General features: G+C 43.5%; 1 protein-coding gene across 2 annotated transcripts in view; it reads right to left on the minus strand.

Moving 5' to 3' along the window:
* LOC122543561 (uncharacterized) overlaps positions 1 to 26,110 on the minus strand; it is a 696,117-nt gene that overhangs the window by 446,124 nt on the left and 223,883 nt on the right. The gene's annotated exons all lie outside the window — the stretch shown is intronic.

The following is a 26,110-nucleotide window of genomic DNA, read 5'->3' on the forward strand; positions in this document are numbered from 1 at the left end:
ATTCTCTCTCCCTCAGCAACCCTCTGCCCCCCCATTCTTTCTCTCTCCCCCTCATTCTTTTCCCCCACCCTTTGTCCCCTGAGTCTTTCCTTTCTGCCCTCACCACCCTCTGTTCCCCCCAGTCTCTCAATGGCCCCCACACTCTGTCATGCAGTCCATTCTGTCTCTCTTCCAACCCCCACTAAACTTTCTCATGCCTCAAGCTCTCTTTGATCGCTGTATCAAGCTCTTCTCAGAAAAGAGAGAGAGAATGGTTGGTGATGACTCTGCCTGGGAGATGGGGTGCATGAGAAATGGCTGATCTTTCAAATTGAGAATAGCCAAAATAATATATTCAGAAACAGCATTAAGGTTTGAACGCATGTTCCATTTTATATTAAAACAAAGCTGCAGCCATCTTTATAGAGTCATAGTCATCGAGATGTACTGCATGGAAACAGACCCTTCGGTCCAACCCATCCATGCTGACCAGATATCCCAACCCAATCTAGTCCCACCTGCCGCCACCCAGCCCATATCCCTCCAAACTCTTCCTATTCAGATACCCATCCAAATGCCTTTTAAATGTTGCAAATGCACAGTTAGGCCACAGTTGAGGATGTCTGTTCGGGGTGAATGAGGCTTTTGCTCGAAACGTCAACTTTCCTGCTCCTCGGATGCAGCCTGACCTGCTGTGCTTTTCCAGCACCACACTCTTGACTCTAATCTCTAGCATCTGCGTACTCACTTTCGCTTGTTAGGGGTGAATGACCTATTCCTAGTCTTGAAAATTGGTTCTGTATAGAAGGTGTAGAGGTGTACTCTACCTTCAAGAGAGTTGAAACGCGAGCAGGACTACTTGACATGGCTTATGCCCGAAACGTCGATTCTCCTGTTCCCTGGATGCTGCCTGACCTGCTGCGCTTTTCCAGCAACACATTTCCAGCTACTTGACACGGCACCAAGCATTCTGAACAAGATAACAATTTAACATTTGGTTGAACAGCTAGGTAGCTGGATTGCCTGGAGACAAAAACACATTCAATTTTGGCCAATCGGTTTAAGTTTTGCTCCAAAATACTGAATTCCAATCAAGTTTGAATTTAGTATTTTGACAATATTGACACCAATGAAATGATTCGATACTTTGAGGTACAAAATTGAACAGTTGCAGGAGAACTGCCAAAAGACCAACAAATGTAGGCTGCTCGTAAGAACTTTCTGAGAGGTACCTGTCCAGAGAAGGAGTCTGCACAGAGAAAAAAACATCGACACCAACCTGGAGAGCAAATCTACAGAGGAAGGTACAAAGAGAAGATTTAACAGCTGGCTGGGTTTGAAGTTTTAATTTTTCAGTAAACCTTAATCAGGGTTTTTTATTGGACTGGTCTCGTACAGGAGAAGGTAGAAGATAGGTTAGAGAAAGCAGTTGTAAATAGTTGTTAATTATTTATTCTCTGTTAGACTTTGATAAATAAAGTTGTTAATTTTTACTTTAAATACTGACCTTTGGGAATAGCTCCTTGGCTCTTGAATTTTCACAGATGGGGTAAATCCTTTCTATGTTGCTGGTTTAAATTAGTGGGGAGAGATTGCACCCCACGTTGTAACAATTTGGGGGCTTTCATCCACAATTTGAACTAATTTAGATAGATTTGGGGGTACAAAAAGGCCCAGTAGATTTAAACACTTGCAGGTTAGTGTCCTAGGTCATTAAATAAAACTTTCAATAGTGACTTTTGGAAACAGTTCCTTGCCTCTTGAATTTTCACAGATTACCACACGGGGTAAATATTTTCTGTGTTACTGGTTTAAATTAGCGGGCAGGTGCACCCTGTGACGTAACAGTTCTGACTATGTAGAAATAAAATCATAAAGTAATGGAGCATGGAAACAAACTGTTTGTTTCTTGCCAATTGGATATCCTAAATTAATCTAGGCGCATATCCCTCCAAACTCTTCCTATTCGTATACCCATCCAGATGCCTTTTGAATGTTGTAATTGTACCAGCCTCCACCAATTCCTCTGGGAGTTCATTTAATCCACACACCACCTGCTGCATGAAATAGTTGCCCTTCTGGTCCCTTTTAATCCTTGCCTCTCTCACCCTAATATAAATTAATTGATGCTTTTTTCTGAATAGACTCAGTGGTTTGCACTGCTGCCTCATAGCGCTCGGGCCCTGGGTTTGATCCCAGTCCCGGGTAACTGAGTGGAGTTTGCATGTTTTCCCAGTGTCTGCGTGGGATTCCTTTGGGTGCTCTGGTTTCTTTCCACAACCCAAAGATGATTTTGAGATGCCGGTGTTGGACTGGGGTGTACAATGTTAAAAATCATACAACACCGGGTTATAGTCCAACAGGTTTAATTGGAAGCACTGGCTTTCAGAGCGCTGCTCCTTCATCAGGTGGTTATTTGAAAGAAGCTAGTGGTTCCAATTAAACCTGTTGAACTATAACCTGGTGTTGGATGATTTTTAACTTTGTAAATCCAAAGATGTGCAGGTTTGGAGAGGGCATTTCTTGAGGGGAATTAACTTTCACACTTTTTTTCTACTCCTTAGGTTCCTTTTAAATCTTTCCCCCCTCACCCTCAACCTATGCCCTCCAGTTTAGGAGTCCCCTACCCTGGGGAAAAGATGAGTAGTCAAATAAAATGCAAAAGGAATAAAATGTCGAGCCGCAGCCTAAAAAAAAAATGTCGCTCCAGCCTTTTTTTTGTCTCCGATTGTATTTGGGCACAAAACCTGTCAGGAACACCACCAACTTCACACAGCAGCTTGCGCATGCTCCTCGGTGACAACACACTGCGCATGTTCGCCGGTGTAAGCAAGACCTGCGCATGCTTCTCGCTGTCCGCGGAAACAGCTCGTGATCTTTTGTTGGGCCAATAGGAAGCCCTGGAGGACCAGAAGGAGCGTGGTCCTCCTGCCAATCAGAGACCCCCCATTGTCTGAATGAGGGATATCGACCATGAGCTTAGGAAACTGATGTTGCTTCTTCTCTCTGAATGAAGATTGAGCTTTACCCCACACTGAAACTTCCTTCTTCTGTTGAGCATATGTGAGTACAGCACTCTCTTTTCCACTTTTTTTTCCATTCTGGGGTTCAGTTGTTGATTTGCAGCAACTGAAAGAAGAGAGTTAATTCAGGGAGGGGGCAGACTCTAGAAAAGTTGTCCAGGTCTGTGTCTCAGTTGGCAAACTCATGGAAAATGCAGTACCACGATGTGAAGTTATAGCCTTTGCTGTGGGGGGAACAAAGCAGAAAGGAGATGCATTGTTTAAATGGTGATATATTGGGATGTGGAGAAAGTGAGGACTGCAAATGCTGGAGATCAGAGTCAAAACGTGTGGTGCTGGAAAAGCACAACAGATGAGGCAGCACCCGAGGAGCAGGAGAGTCAACGTTACAGGTACGAGCCCTTCATCAGAAATGTGTACAAAGGGGCTCAGCGTCCTTCCACACCAGTCAATGTCAGTTGTCAGATAAGTGCAGCAAGCAATCAGCAAGGCAAGTGGTATATTAGCAAGAGGAATTGAGTTCAGAAGTGGGGATGTCTTCCTGCAGTTATGGAATCATTGAATATATTCAAGGCTGAGTTCATCTGAGTTTTGAACAACAAAGAAGTGGATGTTTATGGGGGAAGGCAAGAAAATGGTTTTCAGACTTTTACAGAACAGTTACTGAGTCAAACAGCACAGAAACAGACTCTTCAGTCCAACTACTCGATGCTATGTTCTCAAACTAATCTAATCCCACCTGCCGGTGTTTGGCCTACATCCCTCTGTCACAAAACTGTGTCAAGGATGCTGTGTCATTGGGTTTTTTTCAGAGTGGTGGTAAAAAGACCCGGGCTCCGAAGTGACTGGTTTAGTACAGAGATGAAAAAGGGTATTGGGTTATATGTGAAAATTGTGCAGTCCTGATGGATTTTTGGTTATATGTAAACAGATGAGACTTGAGGCCAAAGCTTTTATGTTTTAGAAGTGACCTATACAATGAAAGGGGAGTGGTCAGTCCTGAAAGCTGAAGTCTTGTTTGGGTGAGTTCAGTAGTGGACTATGTGGAGAAAGGCTGCTAAACACTCTCCTTCTGCCCTTCTAACTTCAACTGTAAGCCTCTGTTTCAGTTTTACTCTATATTTAAGGGGTTTGTTTAAGAGTTTCTCCACAGCTTGTACTGAACTTGCTTAGTAAAGTTTGTTTGTTCACAGAAGTTGGCATATTGCAGTTGCATCAAGTGTGTAAGAATCTCAAGCAAAAGAACTTAACAAAGGCACCTAAGGGACAAGTCTTCCATGGAGAAAGTGGTGTGTTTGAGGAAAGAGCTTCCAGGGGAAGTGGTGGGTGCTGGTACAATTATGACATTAAAAGACATCTAGATGGGTATATGAGTAGGAAGGGTTGCGAGGATATGGGCCAAATGCTGGCAAATTGGCCAAGATTAGGTGAGATTATCTAGTTGGCACAGACGAATTAGACTGAAGGGTCTGTTTCTGTGCTACATATCTCTATCACTCTGGCTTGCCACTAACATCAGCACACCCAACAATCAGATTCCATCAGGAACACTGCAGTGGGTCACCCTCGGGATTGAACCACCTGTCCATTCTGACTTCTGACTGTGGGTGCAGTGGGAGAGTCAGTGGGCTTTTTTTGTTTTGTGCTGGATTCACAACACACACCCCCCCCCCCCCCCCCCCACCCCAAACAGCGGCTCAGGGAGTGGCACGGTGACTCAGTTGTTAGCACCACTGCCTCACGATGCTGACTTGGGTTCAATTCCACCTTGGGGTGACAGTCTGTGTGTAGCTTGCACGATGCCCCCCCACATCTGTATGGGTTACCTCTGAGTGCTCCAGTTTCCTCCCACAGTCTAAAGATGTGCAGGTTAGGATGGATTGGCCCATCTAAATTGTCCCATAGTGTTCAGGAATGTGTAGGTGTGGTGCATTAATCAGGGGTAAATGTAGAGGAATAGGGATAGGGGAATGGGTCTGGGTGGGTTACTCTGCGGAGGGCCAGTGTGGACTTGTTGGGCCAAAGGACCTGTTTCCATACTGTAGGGAATCTAATTTAAAAAAAAAAATGAATTCCTCCAAGCAGTACTGTTTAAATATGCTGAGTTGGACAAAGTATCCCATCCAGTTTGAGACAAACCCAGAGTTGAAGAAGTCAGTAGTCACACAACACCATGTTACAGTGCAACAGGTTTATTTGAAATCACAAGCTTTGTGAGCATTGCTCCTTCATCAGTGCTGCTCCTTCATCACTTTATCTGGTGCCGTGTGATTTCTGACCTTGTCTACCCCGATTCAACATCAGTACCTCCGCATCAGAGTTGATGAATGAGATTGGATTTTATTCAGCCTGATTTAGTGAGATGTTCATCTGGAAATGCAAAGCTGTCGGAGCGACAAAGAGACGCGAGTCATAGAGCACGGAGACAGGCCGTTCGGCCCAAACTGGTTCACGCCGACCAAAATGTCCATCAACAGTAACCCCATTTCCTTGCACTTGGCCCATTTCCTTCCATACCTTTTCTACCCACGTATTTGTCCAAATGCCTTTTCAATGTTGTTAATGTACCCGCCACAACCACTTCCACTGGCAGCTCATTCTGTATGTGTACCACCATCTGTGTAAAAGAAAAAAAGTGGCCCCTCACGTTCCCTTTTATTCTTTCTCCTCTAACCTTAAACTGAAGCCCTCAATTCCCCAACCCCAGAAAGACTGAGTGCATTCACCCTCTCCATGTCTCTCATGATCTCTTCACTTCTATAAGGGTCCCCCTCAGTCTCTTATGCTCTAAATAAAAACATCTTAGCTTGTCCAACATCTCCCTTTTACTTAGACCCTTGAGTCCTGGCAACATCCTTGTAAATGTCCCTGCATTCTTTCAAGTTTAATAACATTTTTGTTTAGCAAGGTGATCAAAACTGATCACAATACTCTAAATGCAGCCTCACCAATGTCCTGATTAACTGCAACATAACTTGCCAACTTCCATACTCAGTGCCCTGACTGATGAAGGCCAGTGTGCCTAAAGCCTTCTTCACTATCCTGTCTACCCATGTTGTCAGAAATATAGGACCTACTCCAAACAGGATAATCTGGCTAATGGGACAGGAAACCGCTTCCTTTCTTGAGACAGGTATCCCAGAGAGAACTTGCTGGCGGACTGTCTGATCTACTGAACCTCTCAGTGCCCCACTGCCCTCAGTTATCTGGAGAGAGTCCATACACATGCCTAAGGTGGTGCTCAAAAACTTTATCATCTCTTTGGGATTGATCCCCATTCATCCAATGCTATGGAGTCATGCAGCCCTAAAATAGATGCTTCTGACCAACCAGTCCATGATCCCCAACTAAAGTGTGCCACCTATCTGGTCCTGGCCTGCATCCAGTTTGTTAATAGTTTTGTTCATTTGTTCACTGTGAGAGTTGAATAAATAAATTGCTGATTGATTTTAAAGTGTTGGGGATTTATTTTTACCACAATTATAGGGCGATGCGCTCCTCTGGATGTTTCGGTTTGAGATCTGGGGTGATGGTGTCAGCCTTCGCTTTATAACAGGATTGATGTGATGTCCTGAATACAATGGAGTCAATATTAATCCCAGCCTCTCACTGTGGTTGTAGGCGAATTGCCTTAATTTGGCTCCTGACTCAGAAACTGCACATAGAATCAACTGCTTACACAATGACTTACACTTTATTGTATGTAGCAACCAAAAATGAAACCCCTCAAGTAACCAAGTTCAACCTCACCCCCAACTTGGCTATCACCCAATTGATGGTAGAATTTAACTGAGTTTCCACTAACAGTATCTGTCTCTGGAAGTTTACAGGGGTTTGATGCAGTGTTGTTCTTCCAAGTTCTGCTACTGCATCGTTCTGGAGTTAAATTCTGCTGGAGATTCCTTGCTTTCAAATTTGTGGTGTGACATTTCTTTAGATTCTAACACCACCTCCCCACACTGCTGGAGACCTCGTACCTGGAACTTACCTTATCCTTAAGGTTTAGCTGTCCTCAACAACCTGTCCTGCAATTAACCCCTTTACATCAGGGCCTTCCTTCCACAGACAGACTTAATTGTCCTTTTGTCATGTTATTAAACACATCACATCTGTCCCAGGAAACAGCTTGTTGTTTTGCATCCTTCTTCCCAGCGATGGTTAACCAGCAGAAATTAGGCCATTCAGTCCATTAAGTCTGCTCCACTATTCAATCATGGCTGATAAATTTCTCATCCCCTTTCTTTGTGTAACCCTTGATACTTATGAATGATTGAGTCTGCTCCACCATTGAGTGGGCTGAATGGCCTAATTTCTGCTTCTGAGGGTTTATGATGTCGCAGTTTCTCAGTAGCCCTTTTGTTTCTTGGTCCAGAAAGAGTAATTGCTGACTCAGGGAGTTTGGAAGGTTCTGGAGTTTACAGGACCACACCACATTCCTCTCTGCCTCCTCCTGAGATACTGACAATTCCCAAGATCCCTTGGTATCCCTGAAAACAATTGATGTGTCTGGAAATCTCTACTGCTACTCTGGAACAGAAGGATTATGAGGAGAAAATTCGGAAATCTGATGTGCAAAGAGACTATGGAATTCTACTCCAGGATTCTCTCAATGTAAACTTGCAGTTTGAGTCAGTAGTTAGGAAGGCAAATGCAATGATGGCATTTATTTTGACCAGACTTCAACATAAAAGTAGGGATGTACTTCTGAGGCTCTGTAAGGCTCCAGTCAGGCCACATTTGGAGTACTGTTATGGGAGAATGGGGTTGAGAAACATATCCGCCATGATCAAATGGCGAAGCAGACTCGATGGGTTGAATGGCCTAATTTCTGCTCCTATGATCTTATGATATGCTGATGTGTGGAGGGGTGAGGAGGGGGAAAAGAGATGAAGAGGGAAAGACAATTAAGGTGAAAGCAAAGGAAATACAAGAATTGTATGATAAATTGCAGAACGCATGGGAGCACTGGCATAGAGGGATCTGGGCATATAGATGCCCGGGAAGAGGTAATGCAGGCAGGTATTGTGGTCAAGAAGGCATACAGCACACTTCCTTGAGTGCAAGAGTTGGCGAGTTATGTTACAGCTATTTATTCTGGCCACATTCAGAATATTGCATGCAGTTCTGGTCAGCATGCTACCGGAAGGATGTGGGTGCTCTGGCAGAGGGTACAGACAAGATTCACTAGGACATTGCCTGGTCTGGAGGGCTCTCGCTATGTGGACAGGTGGGATAAAACTGGATTGTTTTCTCTGGAAAGACAGAGGCTGAGGGGAGACCTCGACAAAATGATCAGACACACAGATTTGCTGGACAGCGGAGGTAGGGTAGCTCAGTGGTTCGCACTGATGACTCACAGCGCCAGAGACCCGGGTTTGATTTCGGTCTCGGGCGACTGTCTGTGTGGAGTGTGCACATTCTCCCTGCACCCCACCTCCCGTGACTGCATGGGTTTCCTCCCACAATCCAAAAATGTATAGGTTAGGGTGGATTAGCTTTGCTAAATTATCCATAGTGTGCAGGGATAGGCATGTTAAGTTGGATTGTCTGTGTGTAAATTGCTCCAGTGTTCAGGAATGTGTAAGTTAGGTGCATTAGTCAGGGGTAAATGTAGAGTAATAGTGGTAGGGGAATGGATCCCTGTGGGTTAATCTTTGGAGGGCGGTGTTGACTTGTTGCTCTGAATCATCTGTTTCCACGCTGGAGGGATTCTATGAGAGTCAGAGGTTTTTTTTCCTCCAGGGTGGGAAGATCAATTACAAGAGAGCACAGGTTCAAGGCAAGAGGGGGACTGTCGAGGGCAGAAGTGGGGGTGAGGGAGGATTCACACAGAGGGGTGGTGGGTTCCTGGAACGCACTGTCAATGGAAGCAGGCACCTTAACAACGTTTAAGGTGTATCTTGATAGACACGTGAAGGGGACCTGAACAGAGGGACAGAATCCACACATGGGCAATAAATAGCAGGTCTAAGTAGGATTAAGAATTAGCACAGGCTAGTGGGAGGGGAGTGCCTAAACCAAGTTAGAAGGGCCTGTGACTGTGCTGTATTGTATTGATGCAGGTTTCCCCCACTATCTAAAAGTTGAGCATTCCTATGAAATCTTTCGTAAGCTGAAATGGAGTAAAGCGAAGAAGCAATTACCATGAATTAATTTATATTATGTCTTTCTTTGTAAAAGCGAAAATCCTCTTTGAATTTTTTTTGGTTTGTGAAAACAGGTATTAATGTAGGTCTTTTGTAAAAGTGAAGTAGTGTAAAGTGAACTTTTGAAAAGTGGGGGATACCTTTATGCTGATGGAGGTGTGATGGGAGGCAATGAAGAGGGGTGGGTGGAGGCTCAGGCAGAGAATGAACACTGACAGAGATAAATTGAGCTGCCCGGCCTGGCCCTGTGCTGGAGACTCAATGGGACAGAGACAAATGTATCTATTTCAGGTATACCTGCAGTATGCTCCACCCAGGATTTAAAAAAAAAAGTCCTTCATCTGCTTCAGCATACAGGGCAGATGAACAGTTTTTCCCCGATGTGGACCCGCTGGTGGACCAGGAGGTGATGCGGCTGAGTGAAGCCTTTCCCGCACTGAGTGCAGGTGAATGGCCGCTGCCCGGTGCAAGTGCTGATGAATATCCTGTGCAGGCGGGGAAGGGAAACAGTTCCTGCATTCCCACGGTTTATCCATGGTGCAGGTATCCTCGTCTTTCTCCAGGTTTAACGATCAGTTGAAAACTCGCTCACGCTTACAGTATGTGTGTCGTGTTACTGGTGAACCGTCTGATAATTGGAACACACTCATTCAGTCTGGAAAGCTTGTTCCAGTCACTACTCGGGTGTGTGGGTATGTGAGACTCTGAGTTTCCGGTCACATTAACGTTTAAAACCTAACTAAGCTGACAGACCACCTCCTACTTGTTGTCAATGACATCAATATCTACATCCTGGTGAATCAAGTGACTGTCAGACTTTGATGTGATGTTTGGTCTGACATTTTTGCTGCCAAATTCTTCTCTTGTAATATTCCTATGAAAAGAGATTGCAAAGGTCATCCACAATAGAACATCGGAACACACAATTCTAGTTTCTATGGAACATTCTTTTCTCTCTTAATACCCAAGATCTTTGTGCTGATCTATATGTAAATGTATACAGCAGGGTAATGTGGTGGATTGCATACTCCATGAAGAGTTCACATGGCCTCAAGTTGCTGGATGGATATCTATCATGCGGTATTGACGTTCTTACTGAAGATATACAATATGCTGCAGTACAATATTACGAGCTCAGAAACAACTGCAAATCAGGCTTTTAGAGCCATAAACATTCCATCAAATAGGTACCATATACCCCAGACTTATCTGTCTTATATTAACGCACAGTTGTCTTAGATTCCCAGAAGACTCAGATTTAAATTTCAAGTGTGAATTTTTGTAAAAGAAGCTGTCTCTTTGGACCCCTTCCATGTCATACTGTATGCAACAGTATGGATGTATTTCCAGTAATACTACACCAGAATTCGTGGATCAATGATGTGAGGCTTATCTTTACCCTCTTATAATTTTCTGTTGCATAAATGTTTCAACAAATGCCAATGCTTTTCACCAGTCATAGAGTCAGAGACATAAAGCACAGAAACAGATCCTTCAATCTAACTTGTCCATGCCGACCGGATATCCAAAATTAATCTAGTCCCATTTGCCAGTACTTGGTCCATATCCCTCTAAACTCTTCCTTTTCATATACCCATCCAGTTGCCTCCACCACTTCCTCTGGCAGCTCATTCCATACATGCATGAAAAGGTTGACTGCAAGGTCCCTTTTGAATTTTTCCCCTCTCACCCTAAACCTATGCCCTCTAGTTCTGCACTCCCCCTATCCTAGGGAATAGACCTTGTCTATTCACCCCATCCACGCTCAAGTTTTTATAAACCGCTTAAAAAAAACACTCAGCCTGTGACGCTTCAGGGAAAACAGTCCCATCCTATTCAGCCTCTCCCTGTGGTTCAAACCCTCCTACCCTGATGACATCCTTCTGAATCTTTTCAAGCTTCACAACATCCTTCGTATAGGAGGGAGACCAGAATTGCACACAATATTCCAGAAGTGGTCTACTGAAACTGATCTTTGCAGAGTCTGCTCCCTGCTTAGATTCACACTGTCTGCCTCCAGTTGCTATAAGTGAACAGTGCTTCCCCCCTTCTTTCGCCCTCCCAGGATGAGGACTGAAAAGGAGGAAACATGTCTTTGCTCCCAGGTTTTGCCCAGAAGAGAGAGTTTCCCTCTGAATCTTATTGGATAACTTTCGCATTGTGATGCCCACAATGGGGAGGTGCCATACCTTAGGTAGTCAATTGGATTTGCAGTGGTTGGCAGTGACTTCCCCACATTTCCAGGCTAGCTGTCTCCCATCGTATACGTCACCCAGTCCAGGTGGTGCAGTGTCTGGGGATTGACCAATGGGGAGCCCTGAAGGACCAGAATGCCAAGAGGACCTGGCACAATCAGAGCCCCCTTATTGTCTGAATGTGCAAGTTGGACCATGAGCTTCTGAAGCTACTGCTGCTCTTCTCTCTCTGGATGAAGATTGAACTTCACGCTAGACTGCAACTTCCTTTCTCTGTCCAAACATCTGAGAGTACAGCACATTTTTGTTGAAGTAAGGCATCTTTCCTGAACATCACAATTAAAAGGGTGTTTTCCCCCTGATATTCAAAGGGACGGTAAGTCAGAGAAGGGCAGGGTCACACTGTGTTGTGTGGCATTTGTGATAGCTGCAACAAGATGTCCCAACTCCTATGCTGAATGCTCGCACTGATGAAAGGAAGCAGGCTGAAAGTTTTCTTCACCACCTGTCAACCTGTGACTCCACTTTCTTGGAGCTATGAACGTGCACCCCTAGATCTCTACGTTCGAAATACTGCACATGAAACAGATTCGGTGCTTGTCGGAAGAACATTATTATTTGGTGCTTGTCTCTACTCTAATTCACTATCTCATTTAGATACATAATTTATGGCTCTCTAATTAATATATGTTTGTTATTCTTTCCTGCCTTCAATATAGCAGTGAATCTATGTCATACTCCAAGTGCAGCCTCACCAACATAAATTCCCAACTTCTATACTCAGTGCTCTAACCCATGAAGGCCAGTGTGCTTAAAGACCTTTACCTATGATTCCACTTTCAGTGAACTGTGAACCTACTCCAAGATCCCTCTGTTCCACTACAGGTCCAACCATTCACCATGAAACCCCTACCTCGATTTGACTATCCAAACTGAGACCTTACAGTTATCTATATTAAACTCCATTTGCTATGAACATTAAACCTATGCACTCTAATTTTTGACGACTCTCCCCCGCCCACCCAGGGAAAAGACTTTTCCTATTTACCCTGTCCATGCCCCTCATGATTTTATGAACGTCTATAAAGTCACCCCTCAGCCTCAAGTTCCAGGGAAAATAGCTCCAGTCTGTTCAGCCTTTTCAAACTCTCCAACTCTGTCCTTGTAAATCTTTTCTGAACCCTTTCAAATTTCACATCCTTCGCTCGCAGACAGCCAGAATTGCATGCAGTATTCCAACAGTGGTGTAACCTCTGAAGACGATTTTAAAAGAATATTTACGACCATCGTATTACCACAAGGGAATCAAATCAATTAGGCATGACCTTCCCATAGCAATTTGTCTTGGCTGTCCTTCATTAACCTATATTTTTCTTTTTTTAAAAAAAAATTGTGGAATGTGATTGTTGAGAGCACGTCCAACATTTTCTCACCATCCCTCATGCGCCTTGGACCAAGTAATTGACCACATGGTAGAAGGCAACTGAGAATCAACCCCACAGTGTAGTAGGTCTCTGTGCACGCACAGGGTTGATGAATGGTACATTTCTCTCCATAAAGGAATACTTTCACAACAATCGATCAATAATGGTTGGAAAAACACAACATCTATGAAGAGATTAGTGTTAATGTTTTGTGTCCAGTGGCCCTTTAAAAAGAGCTGGATTCAGAACATTAACTGTTTTCTCTCCACAGATGCTGCCAGACCTGCTGTGTCACCCCAGCAATTTTGCCTTTTGTTTCTGATCTCCAAAATCTGCAATTCATTGTTTTAGTCAATAATGGTTTCCTAGTTGCCAGGACCGAGACAAACTCTCACTTCCAGATCATTTTATTAGTTGAACATAAATTCCACAAGCAGCCATGATGGGATTTGAATTTTTGTTCTCAGAAGACCTAGATCTCTGGGTTACTCAACCAGTATCACAATCTTCACTTCAGTGATAATTTTCTCCTGAATATTTTCCTTTATTCATTCATGGGATGTGGCACTTTATCTCTCAGAAAAATTAAGTGCTATTTCAGAGGGCAGTTAAGAGTCAATCACATTACTTTGGATCAAGAGTGACATAATCGCTTAACTGGGTTAGGACTAAAGGTTTCCTTCCCTATCAAGATAGGTCCTCACAACAATTGCTAAGATCACCAAAGCAGCAATAAGCTTTATATACCAGATATGTTAATTGATTTTAAATTGCATCAGGGACATAACATCTGGAGTTTCAAATTGATGCTGTTAAATCCAGTAACAATGCCAAAATGCCATCAACTCCGTACAACCTCTAATTTTCCAACACTGACTGGCCTGTAGTTGCCAGTTGTATCCTTTTCCCCTTTATTACTTACTATTCAATTCAGCCCATTGAATCAACTCTGCCGTATTCAGAGCACGTTTGCTCTGGTAAACATCAACTCCACTTTCCTGCCATTTCCCCATAATCCTCAATTCCCTCACTAATTAAAAGAAATGTCAGCCTTGAATGCACTTAACGACCCAGGCTCAACAACCCTCTACAGTAACATGTTCCACAGAATTACTGCCCTCAGTAACAATTCCTATCTGTCTTCAACATGCAATCCCTCATTTGCAGGTTATTCCCTCTAGTGCTCGACTCACCCACAAAGGTAAACTTTTCCACATCAAGCCCATCAAGTTGTCTCAAAATCTTTTATGTGAAAATAAGGTTTTTTTAAGATACCCTACAGTGTGGAAACAGGCCCTTCAGCCCAACCAGTAGTTACCTCTAAATCTTCTAACTTCTAATAAGTACAGGCCCAACCTATTCACTTCACTTCATATGGTCAACCTTCTCTGGACTGCCTCCAATGCCAGTATATCTTTCCTTAGCTAAAAGGGCCCTAAACTGTTCCCAGTGCTCAGTTGTGGCCTGACTGGTGCCTGACATAGGTTCACTATAACCTCCCAACTTTTATACTCTATTTAAAGGCCAACCTCCCATTTGCCTTCTCTAACACTCACTGAACTTGGATGGAGAGATTCATGGATGTGAGCCTCCAAATCCCTCTATTCAACAGCTTTCTCCATTTAACATTCAGCACTTTTCCTCTTGCCAAAGTGCAGAATCTCATTTCCCCACATTCTGTTCCATCTGCCAAGGTTTTGCTCATTTGCTTAACCTGTCTATATCCCTCAGCAGATATTTCATGTCATCCTCACCACCTGCCTTGCCATCAACCATCTCTTCTGCAATCTTGGCAACAGGACAATCACTTTACTTATCCAAGGAATTCATAAACATTTTGTAAATAATTCTGGCCACAGCACTGATCCCTGTGGTACACTACTAATTACAACTTGCCATGCTGAACATGCCCCTTATCCCAACTGCATAAGTGGTTAGCCAATCCTCTATCCATGCGATTAGACTACCTCTTTGTTTATTGTTTCATGAGATGTGAATATCATTGGCTCTGCCAACACTCATCCCGAACTGTCTTGAAAAAGTGGTGGTGAGCTGCTTCTTAAATTGCTTCACAAATATGATGTGGTCTACAATAATGTTCAGGAGCAAATTCCAAGATTTTGGTCAATAATAAAGAAGCAATGTGTATATTTCACAGTCGTAATGCTGTGTTCACACTTATCTGTTCTTGGTGTTTGAGATAATGGTTTGGAAGGTGCTTTTGAAGAGGCACCACTTAATCAAGCCAGACTGATAGATTGTGGCCAGAGATTCTGTCTTTTGACAGCCAAGGTTTTAGTCTCAAATTGCCATGCAATGCCTCCTGTTATAGCTTCAGTCAACTATAATAATGTGACGATCCTTGGGATGATTTTCTATATCTAAGTGCAATATAAACACACCATTGTTTCCAGCATTGGTGGAACAAAAGACAACAAATTGGTGGATAATTACAGTTAGTGCAAACACAGCTAGTGATCGATAAAGATGAATCTTGTTCACTTCAGTGGCCAAATTTCATTTTGAAAACCAAGTACATTCAGACAACATGACAAAAGTGGCTCATAGGAGGAGAAATGGGGCATTGAGGAGGAGTGAAATTATTCCTTTTGGTCATCTCCACCATTGTCAGAAAAACAGGTTGAAAGGATTCTTAAAAGGTGGGCAAAGAAGTGGTGTGGCATAACACTTCAGACAGCACAAAGTGTAAGACCACTTTCTAGTGGAAGAAATTCTTATTTCTAAAAGAATTGGGAAACAAGAGGGGGTGCGTAAATCTGAATTGGGAGCTATTTCTTATTTGCTGAGAATGTTGCTTCATCACAGTCTTGGTTTAGAGCATAAGTTCTTCATCAGGAATGAGGGGTGGTCCAAGGGGGCTGAGAGATAATTGGGAAGGGGATAGGGCTGGAAGGGAGGCAGTTGTGAATGAAATAGATGGATGGAGGTGGGGATTGATCGTGATAGGTCAGATGAGAGTGGAGCGAATAGGTGGGAAGCAAGATGGACAGGTAGGACAGTTCAAGAGGCCGGTGCCGAGTTGGAAGGTTGGATCTGGGATAAGGTGTGTGGTGTGGCGATGGGTGGGGTGGGGGGAGTTGAGGGGAAATAAGGAAACTGGTGAAATCTACATTGATCCCATGTAGTTAGTGGGTTCCAAGGCAGAAGACGAGGTGTTCTTCCTACAAGTGTCAGGTAGCTAGAGCTTGGAGGGGGAGGCAGCCTAGGACTTGCATGCCCTTGATGGCAAGGGAGGGGGAGTTAAAGTGTTCAGCCACAAGGCGGTGGGGTCGTTTAGTTTTGGTATCCCAGAGCTGTTCCCTGAAATGTTCTGCAAGTTGGCGTCCAGTCTCCCCAATGTGGCAGAGACCACATTGAGAGCAATGGACATATAAATAAATCTTATAAACAAATTGTATAAATTTTAGCCTGTCAGAGTTATTGTCTTTAATTACGTTAAAGAAAATTTTAATTAAATTGGCTGACTGCATGAGACAATGCTATTAATATCAGTGAACTGCTTTTTTTATTAGAAGCACAAGTTCTTGATTTATTTTCACAACTTACATTAAATGTCAAACTGCATATCTGCACATTAAATGTCAAACTGACATCAGAAATGAAATTTCACCATTAATTTTGGCTTACGATAATCCAACAAACAAATTAAGCTGCTCATTTCTTTCAGCCTCCTGCACTCAGTTTCCAATGTCGCGATGGAGGAGTGAATGAGTAGCTAGTATCATTAGAAATTGTAAATTTTTCCAGAATGCAGAATGCATCATTTCATCGGCATTATTGTGGGTTGTGTTCACTAGAAACGATGTGGAGGTGCCGATACTGGACTGAAGTGAATAAAGTAAAAAAAATCACACAACGCCAGGTTACAGTCCAACAGGTTTATTTGGAAGCATAACTTTCGGAGCGCTGCTCCTTCATCAGGTAGCTGTGGAGCAGGATCACAGTGTCATGCAACCGATTGGATATATTGAACAAACTTAGATTGCTGTTTACTCTTTCAACTTTTAGAGTAGATTACAGATTTCGGTTCATTAAAATATAAATCCCAGAACATCATTTAAGTCACGTTCTTGAGTTGACTTCAGGTTTTATATTAAAAAAAATGATATCTCAGCTCAGACCATGCATGGATGGTGTGAGGTTCGAGCCAGTCGGTATCCCAATCTTGATTCACACTGCTTCTATTTCCAAAGTAGGAATATATAAAATATGACATGGATTGACTGCCTGCAGACTGTGTGCTTCTTGAGCAAAATTGAATGTATCTGTAAATATAATTCTGTCAATATAAATTTACCCTGTGGAGTGTTTGTGTGTATATGAGAGAATGTAATTGTGTGGATGTGAGTTTGTGCGTGAGAGTGCACATGTGTGTGTGCATGCTTGGTAAGTTGAGGGTGTGATGGAGTAGAAGCCTGAGTGTGTTGGGGGGTGTACATGTGTGTGTCTGAGAGAGAGAGAGTGTGTATGAGAGAGGTATGAACAAAAGGTTGCTAAAACAAGCAAGGGCAGGAGTTGTACAATTAGTGGTATGGCATTGGGCTGTATTGCAAAACAGAGACACGGGGGGGGGGTGGAGTTAGGAGAGGCTGGGACTTTTTTTCACAGGAGGTTGAGGGGTGAACTTAGTGAGATTTATAAAATCATGAGGAGTGGAGGTAAAGTGAATAGCAAAGAGCTCTTCCTTAGCATAGGGGAGCTCAAAACTAGGGGCATTTTTTTAAGGTGAGAGGAGAGAGATTTAAAAGGAACCTGAGGGGCAATGTTTTAACAGGGGGCGGATTGCATGTGGAATGAATTTGCTGAGGAAGTGGTAGATGCAGGTGCAGTTACACCGTTTAAATGACATTTCGATGGGTACATGAACAGAGAGGTTTAAGAGGGTTATGGACTAAATACAGGCAAGTAGGACTAGTTTAATTTGGGAATCCTGGTCGTCATGGGTGAGTTGGACTGAAGGGTCTGTTTCTGTGTTATATACCTCTATGAACCAGAAGTGATAGTACTGAAAGCAGTAGAATTCTGAAAGGGACTTGACAGGATAGATGCACATATTAAGACATCCCTTTGAATGTGCCCACATCCCTTTGAAATATAATCTTGTCCATTTAAATCTCTTTATTTGCAGAAATAGCCCATTAAAATATCCATGTCCTTTTAAAATGCAGATTTGCCCCTTTAGATATGACTATGTTTTGTTGTATGTCGGAATATCTCTTTGTGAAAGCTCATGGCTTAATGTAATGTAGACAGTGCTCCTCGAAATGTGGTAGTGTCCCCCTGCAGCTGCAGAGCGAGACAGGAGAGTTTGTTTTTGTGAATGAGCAGTTGTAGCGCGAGGTGGCTGTTGCTTGGTGACAGTAAGGCTACCCCGGCCCTGCCCACCTCTGAACTGACATTGTGTGGGGCGAAGGCGGTCGGGAGGAGAAGTCGCACGAGCGGGGAAGCAGCGAGAGGGCGGCCGGGGCAGACCGGCCAGCTATATAGAGGCCAGGAGCCGGTAATCATTCTGGAGGCAAATGTGGGACAGGATTTACATGTATTTGGAAAGGCAAGGACTGATTAGGGATAGTCAGTCTGGCTTTGTGCGTGGCAAATCATGTCTCATGAGCTTGATTGAGTGTTTTGATGAAGTAACAAAGAGGATTGATGAGGGCAGAGCAGTGGACGGGGTCTGCATGGACTTCAGTATGGCGTTTGACAGGGTTCCCCAAGGGAGACTGGTTAGGGAACACAGAGAGAACTAGCCATTTGGATACAGAACTGGCTCAAAGGTAGAAGGTGGTGGTGGAAGGTTGTTTTTCAGACAGGAGGCCTATGACCAGTGGAGTGCCACAAGGGTTGGTGCTGGGTCCACTACTCTCCATCATTTATACAAATGATTTGGATATGAACGGAGGAGGTATTAGTTAGCAAGTTTGCAGATGACACCAGAATTGGAGATGTAATAGACAGCTAATAAGTATAACAGGATCTTGAACAGATGGGCCAATGGGCTGAGGGAAGGCAGATGGAGTTTAATTTGGATAAATGCAAGGTGCTGCATTTTGGAAAAGCAGGTCTTAGACACTTAATGGTAAGGCCGTAGGGAGTGTTACTGAACAAAGACACCTTGGAGTGCAGATTCATAATTCCTTGAAAGTGGAGTCGCAGGTCGATAGGATAGTGAAGAAGGTGTTTGGTATGCTTTCCTTTTTTGGTCAGAGCATTGAGCATTGGTTAGGCCACTGTTGGAATATTGAATGCAATTCTGGTCCCCTTCCTATCCTAAGGATGTTGTGAAACTTGTAAATCTTTTCTTAAAGCTTTCAAGGATGTTACCATGGTCGGAGGGGTTGAGCTATTGGGAGAGGCTGAATAGGCTGGGACTGTTTTCCTTGGAGGGTCAGAGGCTGAGAGGTGATCTTATTGAGGTTTATAAACTGGCATGGATAGGGTAAATAGACAAAGTCTTTTCCTTGGGGTGGGGGAGTCCGGAACTATAGGGCATAGGTTTATGGTGAGAGGGGAAAGATATAAAAGGGACCAAAGGAGCAACCTTTTTCACACAGAGGGTGGTGTGTGTATGGAATGAGCTGCTGGAGGAAGTGGTTGAGGCTGGTACAATTGCACCATTTAAAAGGCATCTGGATGGGTTTATGAATAGGAAGGGTTTAGAGGGATATCGACCAAGTGCTGGCAAATGGGACCAGATTAGATTAGGAAATCTTGTTGGTATGGACAACTTGGACCGAAGGGTCTGTTTCCATGCTGTACATCTCTATGACTCTGACTCTAAATGCAAATTCACCCCATAGACTTGTGCACGTGTGAGTGTGTGCATAAGAGTGCGTGTTTGTGTATGTGCATGCATGATAAAGTGAGAGTGTGATGGGAGTATAAGTGGGTGCGTGTGTGGGGAGGTGTGAATGTGTGTGTCTGAGAGAGGTATGGATAAAAGCAAGGCGGTTGCATCTTGGTAAAACGAACAAAGCAGGACTTGTACAATTAATGGCCCTGGGTCTTGTTGTAGAACAGAGACCTGGGGGGTTCAGCACATAATTCTTTGAAAGTTACATCACTGGTAGGCAGGGTGGTTAAGAAGGCGCTTAGCACATTTGCCTTCATTGTTCACATCATTGAGTAACGGAGTTAGGAAGTCATGAGGATGTTGCTGAGGTCACTTTTAGAGTACTGAATAAAGTTCTGGTCACCCTGTCGTAGGAGAGGATTTGGAAAAGATTTACCAGAATGTTGCCAGGACTGGAGGGGTTGAGTTATAAGGAGAGGCTGGGATATTTTTTAGGTAAAAACAATGACTGCAGATGCTGGAAACCAGATTCTGGATCAGTGGTGCTGGAAGAGCACAGCAGTTCAGGCAGCATCCAAGGAGCTTTGAAATCGACGTTTCGGGCAAAAGCCCTTCAGGAATAAAGGCAGTGAGCCTGAAGCGTGAAGAGATAAGCTAGAGGAGGGTGGGGGTGGGGAGAAAGTAGCATAGAGTACAATGGGTGAGTGGGGGAGGAGAGGGTGGAGTGGATAGGTGGAAAAGAAGGTCGGACAAATCCGGACAAGTCATGGGGACAGTGCTGAGCTGGAAGTTTGAAACTAGGATGAGGTGGGGGAAGGGGAAATGAGGAAGCTGTGCTCTTCCAGCACCACTAATCCAGAATCTGGGATTTTTTTTAACGGGAGTGCAGGAGTTGAGGGGTGGGCTTATATAGATTTATAAAATCATGACAGGTGTAGGTAAGGTGAATAGCAAAGATCTCTTCCTTAGAGTGGGAGGGTTCAAAACTAGGGGCAATATTGTTTTAAGGTGAGAGGAGAGAGATTTAAAAGGAACCTGAGGGGCAACCTTTTTAGAGCGTTTGTGAGTGAATGAACTTCCAAAGGAAGTAGTAGGCGCAAGTACAGTTACAACATGTAAAAGACATTTGGATGGGTACATTAATGGACAAACTTTCCTCATTCCTGAAGAAGGGCTTATGCCCGAAACGTCGATTCTCCTGTTCCCTGGATGCTGCCTGACCTGCTGCGCTTTTCCAGCAACACATCTCCGGCTCTACATTAATGAAAAGGTTTGGATGGTTATGGGCCAAATGAAGGCAATTTAGTTTGGGAATCCTGGTCGACGTGGATGAGTTGGACCGAAGGGTCTGTTTCTGTGCTGTATGACTCTATGACACAAAGAACCAGAAGTGATCTTATTGAAACCAGCAGAATTCTGAAAGGGGCTTGACAGTGGAGATGCAGATAAAATGCTCCTTTGGTGGTGTCATAGAATCAGTACAGTGTGGGGGCAGACCATTTGGCCCATTGGGTCCATACCAACACTCCAAACAGCATCTTCCCCCAAACTCACCCTCCACCATGCATTTCCCATGGCAAATCAATCCTACACATCCCTCTAAACTGTGGGACAATTTGGTATAGCCAATCCACCCTCATCTGCACATCCCTGGACACTATGGGTAATTTACCATGTCCAATCCAACCCAGGAGCTTGCTTAACGTGACTCAAGTGTGTCAACAGTAATCATTTTGAGGGTTGTTGGTTTCTTTGGATGTAGAGAAGGTATTTGACTGGGTGGAGTGGCCATATCTTTTTTTTTACACCCTGGAGTGGTTTAGTCTAGGTGAAGTGTTTACTAGATGGGTAAGAGTCCTTTACGGTGATCCTCCGCCAGCGGCTTAATCACCAATTTGAAAACTAAAGGTGAAAGGGTCAGCCTTGCTGACCGCCCCTACCATGTTAAAATTACTAGACCACTGGTGAGAATCGCTGCTCAAGGATGTTTGACAAAATTAAACAAGATCCTGGATGATCGGGGGGGGGGGGCGGGGGAGAGAGGAATCTGTTTCTTTCAGATTAGAGATTTTATTTGAAAAGAGACTACGCTTTTGACTGAATATATAGGTCTGATACAGAGAAGAGGGTGCTTCATGTTAGGAACACACTCTCTGTGAGTACTTTTGATCATCTGTTGGGGAAGGTTTCTTGGGTGACATTGAGCGACTATGTGAGGTCTGGAGTAGAGAGTTAAGAGTTGAGATCACTTTGGAAACATGGGAGGATATTTGTAAGAATGCAAGGAAGATTTTGATTTGTAATAGGACCCAATGCTATGCAGTTAAAGATTCTTCATAGGGTTCATCCAGCAAAATCAAAGGAGGGAGCATCTTCAATGTGCCCCAAGTGTAAAATAGGCACAGGTACCCTCACTCGTTGCTTATGGTCCTGCCACAAGCCTTTTATGTATTGGAGCGCTATGGCAGGAGTGATAGAGAGGATCCTGGGGACCAAAGGTAAGGTTGACCCCGTCTCTCTCCTGGGGTTGACGAACCTATCTTCCCTAGGGGAAGCATGGGTGAAAGCTTTTTAATATCCTCACTTTTTGTGCAAGGAAGAACATTCTGATGTGCTGGGTGTCTGTGAACCCCCCCCACATCCCAGCATCTGTCGGGGTGCCACAAGTTAATTATGGAACACATTGCTTTGGACTTTCTCACAAATATGGTGCACCAAAAAACAGAATTTTTATAAGACATGGCAGCCCTTTTTGAATTACCTGGAAGCAGATTTGTCTGACATTTTAATTAGGGCCTTTGTGTAGCCATGTTGATTTGGTATAGTGAACTCGATGCCCTGACAGGAAGAATTTCAAACAAATATTGGGGTAATAATTAACGCTCTTGAAGATTGAGAGCTAAGGTCTTATTGCACTGAACACATTTATTTATTGATCTGTAGTGAGTATTGTTTTGATATGTTTTATGGAGTAGTGTAGTAGTTGGTTTACTGTTATTTTTGTTAGAATGTTATTTTCATATTTTTATAGCTTTATAATTTAGAAAAAGGTTGCAAGAAAAGTATTTTTTAAATGTCTAATGCTTTGTGCCTGTGACCATTGTTATTAGTCAAGGATAGATTCCCTATCACCACCTTGAATCAATATCTAATTAAGGAAACTGCAAACATCCATAAGTAGAGAAACAGCAGCTGTATTTAAGAGACAGAAGATGAGGTGTTCTTTCTCCAGGCGTCAGGTGGTTAGAATTTGGTGGTGGAGGAGGGAGAGTTAAAGTGATCGGCCACAGGGCAGTGGAGTCATTTAGTTTCAGCGTCCCAGAGCTGTTCTCTAAAATGTTCTGCAAGTTGGCCTCCATTCTCCCCAATGTAGAGGAGACCAGGTAGAGAACTGGACATATAAATAAATCTTATAAATAAGTTGTATAACTCTTAATCTGCCAGAGTTATTTTCTAAACAATTTTAATTAAATTGGGTGACTGTATGAAACAGTTTGTTGGTCAGACTTGAATCATCCTCCTCAAATGAGACAATGCCATTGATAGCAGTGAACTGCTGTTTTTGTTAGAAGCACAAGTTCTTGATTTATTTTCCCAACTGACTGATATTCACACCTGCACATTCAATGTCAAACTCTGACATCAGAAATAACATTACACTATTAATTTTGTCTTACAATAATCCAACAAACAAACAAACACACAGTGGATACAAAGTCTGATTAATATGAAATTAAATTTGACCAAAAGAATGTAAAATCAAGATGGGAGATAACAAATGGGGGAAGGGCAAAAGGCAAGAAATGCAGCATCATAGGTGGTGCTCCTCCAGGGAGTGTATTTTACCAACTACAACTGCTCAATATAAACAAACACTCTGACATGATCCTCCAATTTTAATGTAAACCATACCCCCATACGGTAGTGTGAGAAACGAACCCCACTTAATCAATAATTTTCAGTCCGAGTCAAAGAGTTCCGAAGCAGCACATTTATTTGTACATCTTGCAAGATGGGTGGCTCTACGAAGAGAGACACACCTGACAGTAAAATTTAGAGCTTTTTATACTTTTGAGGGGTCTCTCGACACCCCTACACTGAGCAATAAACCTATCATAAGTGTCTGTTTCATTCTATCCCCTTATTTGGTTACTACTTGCGCCCGTTATTCCTTCATTTGGTAATTCCCTGCACCCAAGCCTAAGCCTATCATACTTATTAATTACCTCACTTGTTTTTCTTTAAATCTGCCTTATTTGGCTGTCCTTGTTCGTTACAGCCTTCCTGTCACTTTGTCCAGTTCCTCTTATCTAACTGTCTGACTTCTGAGATCATCCTTTACTATCTTGATAGTTTGTAGGTCCACCTTTTGGACTATGAGCTTATTGCGAAATACCCCTGCTGCTTTTTATTGCTCAGCTACAACACAAAGTAATTTCTTAGCTTAAAATTATTTCTTAAAAGACCCTTTATATTCGTTAAAATCAACATACACCTGACAACCGGAAATTTATCTCTCTCAATCCCTCCTTTTCTTTTTGTCAGTGTATGTTGATCTTATTGATTCTGGGACAATGAGGCCTCCAGGTTAGAGAGCATCAGACCTGAAAGTTCATCTACTTCGGAAATGTCTTCGGGGGTATTTTCAACATCATAAGTTGTTAACAAGTAAAGGCCGTCCCCCTGCATACCCTTCAGGGGCTTCTGTTTGGTCAAGGCGGTCTCGAGCATTCTCTGAGCAAGACTCCGAATACAAGGAATAATATAACAGCCTAGTACTGCCAGAATCCCAACGACCACTGTCAAGGAAGTTAGAATGGAAACCACAACTCCTTTCCATTTGCCGAACCAAGACTCCAACCACCCCGCTATTGAAGTGTCCACGCCAGAATTTTCAGCCAATTCACATGAGAGGGTCGTCAATCCTTCTAAGGCTCGAGTAATCGAGCCATCTGGGGCCATGTTATTCAGAATAAAGGTACAGCAACTTCCCCTAACATAACACAAACTCCCCCTTTTTCTGCCAACATCATATCTAAGGCTATCATATTTTCCCAGGCTTGTGGCATCTAACTGTTCAGCTATTCCTTTAACAGTGTTTCTGGTGTAATTTATAAATCTTTGGTTATAAAAAATGTAATTAATCCAATCAACATTTTTATTAATCATAACCCACCAGAAAAGAGACTCAAATCCAACTGCTATCTGGTTACGAGCGTTAAATTCATCAGGCATCCCTCTGGGAACCCCTATCGAGTCCAAATAAATATCATCATCAAAGGAGGTAGCAAAGACTGACTATGCACTCCTCCTTTTCCCCATTTCAGGAATCTCACCTTTTTCAAATGCTAGGGTGAATGGAGTAGCCAATTGTACAATTGCACAAATACCTCACCAGTCAGAGGGCATAGTCGGTCTTAGAATCTTTCCGCCACAAATCCGCTCGGGGTATCTTTAAAGCTGAATAGTTTCCTCCCAACTCTGTCTCGGGAACCGATTCAATTTCCGAGCATGAGCTTAAGTCTCCTAGAAATCGGGACTGGTCTGACCCTTGCCTTCGCACACGGACGTGTGATTCCCGACCACGTCCGAAAATGAAGGGGGACTTTTTAAATCCTCCTTCTTCAGGGGAGGGAACAACAACAGCAAAGACCGACAGCCTGGGTCGCCCCACGCCATCTCGTCCTGGGACAGGGCTATCATACATGTCATACCAGCCCTGTCCCACTTCCACGCGAGCCACCGGTCTACCTGAGGCACATGCATAGCAATTGCTTTTGTTCAGACTTTTCACAGTGTACTTCACCCATTCAACCCAGGCATTTGTATCCCCGTATCCTGTTTCTATTTCAATAGTCTGTTTCAAGTCTTCAGAGGTAGATGTAGAGTAATAGGGGAATGGGTCTGAGTGGGATACTCTTCAGAAGGCCAGTGTGAATGTTTTGGACCAAAGGGCCTGTTTCCACACTGTAGAGATTCTATGATTTTAAGATCCAAAAATCCATCCAGATGCCTTTTAAATGTTGTTATTGTATCTGCCTTAACCACTTTCTCTGGCAGCCAAATCCACATACGCACCACCCTCTGCGTGAAGGCGTTTCCCCTCAGGTCCTTCCTAAGTCTTTCCCCTCTCACCTCAAACCCATCCCCTCCAGTCTTCAATTCCCCATCCCTGGGGAAAAAAGACAATATGGGTAAGGTTGATCATACTAAGGGAGACCGACTGCCACAGCGTGAACTGGAGTTGAGAGGGTTACACCCATCACATTTCGCTCTGGAAATAAATCTAGACTGTATAAAGATTGGCTCCAGTTTCTCCCTCCTCTCTGTAAAGTTGTCAGAATATTGACAATGGAAACAGAGTTCCGACAGTGAAGGTCGGAACTGAAGCAAAATAAAACTTCAGATGGAATCTTTCAATTCCAGCGGCTTTTGAGACAAGAGGCTGGAAGTAAGTGGAAATTGCCAGGGTCTTGATTGCTGGCTGAGTCGGAGTTTGATTCCTCCCTCGGGGTGACTCTGTGTGGTGTTT

This window comes from Chiloscyllium plagiosum, unplaced genomic scaffold, assembly GCF_037043375.1.
Source record: "Chiloscyllium plagiosum isolate Xiang-an unplaced genomic scaffold, Cpla_swu_hap1 HiC_scaffold_27, whole genome shotgun sequence".
NCBI classification, from domain to species: Eukaryota; Metazoa; Chordata; class Chondrichthyes; order Orectolobiformes; family Hemiscylliidae; genus Chiloscyllium; species Chiloscyllium plagiosum.